This window comes from Eschrichtius robustus, chromosome 4, assembly GCF_028021215.1.
Source record: "Eschrichtius robustus isolate mEscRob2 chromosome 4, mEscRob2.pri, whole genome shotgun sequence".
Classification (NCBI taxonomy): Eukaryota; Metazoa; Chordata; class Mammalia; order Artiodactyla; family Eschrichtiidae; genus Eschrichtius; species Eschrichtius robustus.
The window spans coordinates 44927192-44935536 of record NC_090827.1 but is presented as its reverse complement, the minus strand read 5'-3'; positions in this window follow the sequence as shown (position 1 = coordinate 44935536).

The following is an 8345-nucleotide window of genomic DNA, read 5'->3' as shown; positions in this document are numbered from 1 at the left end:
GTGTCAGTTCGCCACCCCCAGCACCACCGGCTGGAGTCCCCATCAGGGACACAGACCCATGAGATCATCCCAGCGAGCTATAGATCTTGGATAAGTTAACTGGTCCGATTTTGCTTAGTAATGAGGAGAGTGTCTCTGGAAAATGGGAAATTGGAATCTGTCCTCTCAGCAAACCGATGAGTGATTGCTCTTGTTTTGCATCTCTGTAGGGTTAGCACAGTTTATTAACTATTCCTCAGCCCTGAGAGCTTAGTGTCATTCCTATCTTATAGGCAAGAACCTGAGAAGTGTGTTGTGAAGCATAATTGTTGAAAACAAAGTGATGGTGAGCAGTGTTCTGGGACTCTTAGGACTCTAGCCTTACCCGCTGTGAGCAGATATACAGATGGAGACGGGAGGGGATTTTAAGGAGATGCTGGCTAGGATCCAAGGTCGGAAGTCAAAATGTTGGCAGGAAGTGGTTCAAAACACCTTATCTCTTAGGACTGACTCTGGTTCCCCAATTCCTGAAATCAAAATTCACAAATACCAATGCTGATGTTGCAAAAATGTGGCAATACTTTCAATAATTCCTGATTTTGATTAGGAATTAATCACTGATGAACAAGAAATGCCAGAATTATCTCAGATAAACCATTTATTTATTAAAGAAACTTGCTGGAGGGAAGGTTCCAAGTTGTCAGTTATTGATTCATTCTTCTGAAAAAAGAAACTTTGGATAAAATAATCTTCCTCTCAAGGAAAAACTAGGAAATCATGAAGTTGGAAAAGACATTAAAGGTAGTCAACTCCAAACTGTCATTTCATTTGAAGTTACTAGGTGATAATGAAAACCCTCTTAGTACTAATTGGGCAGAAAATGCCTACTTTGGTGATAAATAGTATTACTGAAGATGCGTTTTTAAACTGCAGGTCATGACCACTTAGTGGGTGCAGGCCAGCGTTAAAAAAAAAAGAAAAATAATAGTACAAATTAGGAAATATCAGAGCACATGTCACATTGCAAGGGGAGGTAGGTGTCATGGAACCATTGTCCCAGCTACGTCATCTGTACGTGTGTAGCAGCTTATGATATAAAATGTATTTCTTAGAGGGCGTCAGAAAATTTTGAAATCTACCAGTGCATTTACATTTGAGAATGAAAGATGAAAGGAAAGAGATTCCTTGCCAGTGTCTTAGCAGGTTTCCTACCTCTTGGGCCATAACCCCTTGCTGAGTCGATTTCATGGACCATTATGGAACTTAGATTGTTTCCACACTCAGGATTTTTTTCTCTGCACAATATAACCAGAACCCCATTTTCCGGTTGTTGGGCTAAACACTTTGCTTTAAAAGTAAGCTTTGTGTTCTTAACCCCCTTCCCAAAGACTCTGTTCTCTACCTCAGATAAATTGTGGCTACCTCTCAACTGTAACCCAAATGCTCATCTAGTTAAGGTTTTAACAATCATGACTAGATTTTATTTGCACAGTATTCTTTCAACCTTTTAAACATGAGTGCTTTTTTGTTGTAGATATTTTTCTAAAACATTTTATACAAGGATAAAACTTCGAATAATGTATTTCAGTCAAATGAAAAAACTGATCCTGACATTGTGAGAAACACATTCTCTGAAATGAATCTGCCCACATTTCCAGCTGGAACTAATCCATGGAGATACTGGTGGCTGGAAGCGAAACCAATGCTGTGATAACTCCGCCTTCTTTATAATGGGAACTTAAATGTTTGAGAGACAACAGAGGCACTGGAAACATAGGTATTCCCTGCGGAGAAGGCAGGAAGGAGGACAAAGTGGCCTTGGCATGATCCAGGGATGTATTAATTTCTTATTGTTGCTGTAACAAATTACCACAAACTTTGCAGCCTAAAACAACACAAATGTATTATTTTACAGTTTGGGAGGTTAGAAGTCCGACGCAGGTCTCACTGGGCTAAAATCAAGGTGTTGGCAGGGCTGTGGTCCTCGGTGCTCAGAGGAGAATCCATTTCCTTGCCTTTTCCAGCTTCTAGAGGCCACCTGAATTCTTTCCCTCACAGCCCCTTTGCACTGACCTCTGCTTCCATTGTCCCATCTCCTTCCCAGACTCTGACCCTCTCATTTCCTTTTCTCACTCATACCATCCAGACAACCTCCCCATCTCAAGATCTGTAATTTAATCGCATCTGCAAAGTCCCTTTTGTCATGTAAGATTCTGGGGATTAGGGTATGGATATCTTCTTGGAGGGGAGGGATTCTTTTACATACCGCAGGGGACTCTGGGAATGCCTGTCTAGTGGTAGGGGAAAGTGATTCCGAATCTGAATAATCCTTCAGATTACCTGGATCTGTGACTATGGCTTTGCTGCTGGTGACATGCTTGCCGTGGAAGGGTTGTGTTACGGGAATCCTTCACTCTGGGCACCTGTGAAGTTCAAGGATTGGCAGTTGTGGCCACTCTGCAGCCTCGTACAGCTCTGCCTTTTCCCTCATGGGCTGCATTGCACACCTGCTCACAAATGAGCAACTGCCTGTCTGATTGCTGCTGATTGCTTCCGAGCTTTTAACATTCATCTGTGCCCCATGAAGGTATTTCTCATTTGGGTTTTTAAACATCTCGTCTATACTGCATTTTTTTCTGCCTGTTATATTTAAGCTTCCCCATTATGCCTGGATTGGAGATGAAGGATTAAAAGAAGGAAAGAACAGTGAATAAAATTCATAGGTGAAGCAGGTGAATAAAAACACATGAGAAGAGAGGCTGAAGGCCTTCAAAAGAGATCTTGAAGATAAAGCACACAGCAAAAACTCGGAAGCTGGGTTTATAAAAAAGGGTTAGAGATGAAAGCCCATGAAGGCAGAGGGGAAAACAATATACATTTGCAGAGACAGGAAGTGGTCTTGCAGAGAAGCTCCTGCAAAGGCAGTGGTCCCTGCTGTAGGTGCACTGGAGTTCAGTTGATGGCTAAAACACTCAGGATGCAGTGGTCAGAATGGAGATCGCTGACCATGGGATTCAGGCCTGCTTTTCTACAGGACAATGGTTTATTAATTGAATGTATCTTGCCAAGCCAAGAGCTTCTGGAATTTCATTCCTCTGTTTTTCTCTCATTTTTTGCACTGGATACAAATAGTTATGGGAAATAAGAAATCAGCAGTCAGCAGAAAAATGTTGAGGGGCACCTGAACTTATGAAGCAGTTTCTACCACGGCCCCTCCAGGGATGGCGTTCCTGTTTTCTGGGGAACTCACTGTGTAGAAGAGACTCTCCCAGGACCTCAGGGTTCTAGAGCCCTCAAACTCCAAGTCTGTGGCTTCTCAAAGCATAGGCTCTCTCCTTAGGTTTTGCTTGGACTGCAATTTAAAAAGTCCTTAAAAGTATTAAGCACTGATTCACTCCTTATAAATTATAGTAGCTGTAAGAAACTCTGTATGCCTAGAAGTGGAAAAATTCAATGATTATTTAATTTGTGTAAATATGTGCCTAATTTTCAGGTTTGTTTCAGGACCGATAGTAGTATTTTTGTTATGAATTGCTGAAAAATTTTTGGAAAATGTAATGAAAATGTTGCCTTAGACACAAAAGGTGTTTATGTCAAAAAAAAAAAGATGGACATATGTGGAAAATGTAAATTATGATGTTAGAGATAAGTTTTTTCCTTAATTCACATGTGTTCAGAAAGGCCTGGAACATTCCTATTGTGATTATGCTACTGTGTTGTTGATCATACTAACGAATAAGGTTGACATTCAATTTTGCATTTCTCTTTGCATACACATACTGCTAAATCTAAAGAAGGCAAAACCCTCAGATCCTGTGTGATCCAGGCAAACTTAATCAACTAGCAGTGCTGCCAGATCCATATATGTTCCATGAGAAAAATAACCGAGATATTGACATGGCCAAAATCTGTGGCACAAGTTTTCTTACCAAATGTCTGTGTATTGAGGGAGTTCCTCATAGATAATATCTGTACCCAGTTCATCCCCATCTGTGGGTGCTAATTGTGAACCATCTTGAAACCAGCAGGATCTATTTATTTCCAAAATAACTGTCTTGATCAAATAGGATTCATGTGTGCCTGTCGTACTGCGGAGACACACTGGGCCGGATGTGGCTCTTTTTCCTGACTGCCTTGATTCAATGGGATCCAGGCGTTTTCCAACTGAACAGCTGTGGCTTGGGGAGAATCCAGGTGTTTTTCTCACTGAATATTTGTGGGATTGGCAGGGCTCTGGGTATTTCCTTTGCTTTCTCTTGCCTGGAATTATTATAACATACATTATGTATATGTATTTCAGTGAACTTTGCTTTGTCCCAGGAAACAGATCAGGTTCCTTTACTTCACACAAAGAGCAATTACACCTAGAAAAATATGGGCAGGATTAAATACTATTTATCTTTTTCTTCACTAGCTATATCCTTCATGCTGTCTTAAACAAATACATTAATATTCTAAAAATTCCTTTGAGTGAAAGCTAGTCAATTACCTTTCCACACTGAATAATTATCTACTTACAAGGCACTGCTTTATTGGAATGGGGGTGTCACACCTGTTCAGACATCTACTTGTTAACAACCTATTGGACTTGGCTTTGATTGCTGATTGAAAAAGTAAGTCAGCCTCCCTAGATTTGGCAATGCATAGACCTTGTTAGAAAATGGTGTGTGGTTTTGGTTTCCACATCTTATACAGTATATAGGGAAACTGGAAAGAGTTCAGAGAACAGAAACAAAATGATTAAAGGGTTGGGGAAATAAGAAGCTAGGATCATTTCATCTAAAGAAAGGCTTTCAGGGAAAGCAAGATGGTGTGTGTGTGTGTGTGTGTGTGTGTGTGCCAAAGACAGAGTCAGAAAAGCCAAATCTTAAAGGCTATGTGTTTGAGCAGGTTTGATTGGCCTTTGTAGGCCATCTGGAGCTTGGTGAAGGGAGTGGGGAGAAGTTGGTCTGCCTTACTAATTAATGGGAAGGAGAATAAGCAATTTATGAGCGAGAGGGGGACTTGGGGGAAATCGGGCAGGAATTACTTTAGCTAGGGGTTCTGTCTCAGACCTACTTATACTATAATCTTCAAATGTAGGGAGAACTTTAGCATGTAATTCCAGCTTCTACGGATTTGAAAAATATGATTTGATATAATATATCTAAATCTACTTAATGATAAGCCGTGTTATACTTCCCTTCAACTGCATGATGAAATGTTGCTATAAAGAAATTATTGACCAGTTTTTCTTCCTCTTCCTGAAGAATCAGAGGAAATAACTATATATTGATACCAAAAACAGAGACTAATACTCTATAAAATTAAATCATATTCTGTTGGGTTTAGAATATAGAATGGGTGCATACAGAATCAGTTCTCAACACCAAAAAAGAGGGAAAAGACTATCACCTATCTCTCTGGGATGGCTTAGGTCCTGAGGTAGGAAGGTGTGCCTGATTACCTATCATGTGATTACCTATCTGGACAAGATCCCCATCATGTCCAGGATCATAATTTTAAACCTTTAAGAACACAAAATATATGCAGATATGAAATACAGACTATGATATTAGACACTAAATCATTTCCTCTCATAAAGCTCTGTATCAGTCAGAGTTCTCCAGAGAAACAGAACCAAGAGACATATAGTAATTGGCTTAAAGGATTGTGAGGGCTGGCAAGTTCAAAACTGGTAGGGCAGGCCAGCAGGCTGGAAGCTCAGGCAGGATTTCTAAGTTACAGTCTTGAGGCAGAATTCCTGGAAAACCTTAGATTTTGCTCATAAGGCTCTCAACTGACTGGGTGAGGGCCACCATATCATCAAGAGTAATCTCCTTCACTTAAAGTCAACTCCTTAGAGATCTTAATCACAACTACAGAATATCTTCACAGCAACATTTAGACTAGTGTTTGACCAAACTAGGCACCATAGCCTAGCCAAGTTGACATACAAAATTTAACCACCACAAGCTCCACTCTTTAGTTCATCTTTTTAGAAAGATGACATATGAACCAAAGATGGCAAGGGTAGTCCCTGCAGTCATACTGTCCTTCCTGACTCAGAGGGTCCTCCCTTTGGGGGATAGGAAGGGAAGAAACCCTCCATGTCACACACAATCCTCCTCACTTGCCTTTAGGTACCATTTCTAAATAGTTCGTTTCTTTCTGTTCAGTTCCAAGTAGCCACTTCATTGTGGCTCTTCTCCTGTGCCATCCCACCATTCACCCAAGCATGCTGTCCAAAGTTCTTCTTTCTGTAGTTCTCCCAGGTCTTTCCAAAACTCTTACTATCTCACTGTATGGATTTCAATGAGAATTCAGAAGCAAGACAATCTGCTTTAAGCAGAGAATCACAGAGACGATAAATGACCAGTGAAGAGCTCAGAAGACCGTGGACACCACGTATACCACCACTTATACCTATGTGACTTTGATGAAGTTACTTGTGATGCCCTGAACCTCAGTTTCTTCATCTGTAAGATGGGGATAATAATTATAATTCCTTTCCTGAAGGGTTAATGTGAGATGCTTTGAGCCCTTAGTATCTATTTAGACCATTTAAGTTAACTGTTGCAAAGTGAAGGATTATCTACAGTCTGGGAGAAAATGTTTTTGATGATGGACTTCCTGTACTACTTAAACCAAGTAACACCAGGAGAAGATCTGCTCTGAACCTTTCTGCCCATGATAGTTTCTGTTCATGAATCTAGAAATTTTACTTCTTCCCTCTCTACACACTCAAGGGGGCTATGAAGTCAGAGTTTGATATTACTGATAATCCCCAAACACTTCAACCCTAAAATATTTAATCACACAAATAACAGAGGGCAAGAGAAATAATATTTACTGGATGCTTTCTGTGTGTTAATCCATGTACATTGTCTCGTTTAAGGCTCATAACATCCCTGTAAGTTATATATTATAATCCTCTGTTTGCAGAAGGGGAAACAGAGGCTTAACGAGGTTGAAATAACTTGCCCAAAATTATAGAGCAGAACTGGGGTTGCCCAGCTTCAAAACCCAAATTCTTGCCAGTTACATCCTGCTGCTTTTCTCAAGGGGGCAGATCTGGACCTATTTCTTGCAGGCTGTTAGCTTCTGTGCTATCTAAAAATTTTTTTTTTTTTTGCATATTTGAGAAATGCTCTTATTTCTTTCACTCAACTAAATTGAATTCTTAATTCTAGAAGGCTGCTCAGGACATTCAATGAAGGACATTGTGAAATGGGCAGGAGACCTTGAGTTGCACATACTGAAAGAGAAAGCCGAAAAGTGAATAGGAAAATAGATGTTTCAAGTTCCTGATTTTCCACTTGTTTCTAAACTAAACCACTATTTACAATGAATGTGTCGGTGAAAGATGTGGAAAAACTAGCTGCTTTTCCTTTATTTTTAGACTCACGTAAATATTTGATAGCAGTACAGTTTGCAAAATAAATTGAAGAAGCTCAAAAATCAGTTCAAAAAGCTCCATAGAATGTTCCAAATGAGTAAATTGAGAAGATACAATTCATCACAATAAAAGATCTCATGTTAGTTAATTCTGAGTTCTGGCCTCAAACTCCTCCTTCAACAGATTATCCTTCCATCTACTCTTTAGTTCAACCAACCACCCATTCAGTCATCTATCCCATAGATATTTAGTGAATAAAGACTTACTATGTGGTAGGTACTCCTCTAGGTTCTGGGATAAAGCAGCGCTTAAAGTGCATGAATAGGGTTGAGATCACAATAATCTAATAAACAAATGAATAAAACAAGCTAATTTCAGGTGCTGATAGGTGCTGTGAATGAAATCAAATATGAGGATACAGAGTTTAAGATGGAGAAGCTACTTGAGGTAGGTAGGGTGGTCAAGGAAGATCTCGGAACAGTTGGTATTTGAGTTGAGACCTGAATGAGAAACAGCCAAATCTTCACAAAGCAGAAGAAAGAACTCCCAGGCACAGAAAAGTTCTCACAATTCAAATGTACTGTCTTAGTCTGTTCAGGCTGCTGTAACAAAGTGCTACAGACTGGGGGCTTATAATCAACAGACACTTATTTTTCACAGTTCCAGAGGCTGGAAGTCTGAGATCAGGGTGCCAGCACAGTCAAGTTCTGTTGCAGGCCCTCTTCCTGTTTGTGGACTGTTGGCTTTTTCTACCTTCACATGGTGAAGAGCAGAGAGCTGCAAGATCTCTCCTCACTCATATAAAGGCACTAATCCCATGACCTCATGTAATCTAATCACCCCAAAGACCTGGCCTCCTAAAGCCAGGGGCAGGGTAGGATTTCAACATACGAATTTTGAGGGAGATACAAACATTCAGTCCTCAACAGGGACTAAGATCAGAAAGAAGGCAGGAAAGCTGGATGTACAGCAATGAGGTCAGAAAGGT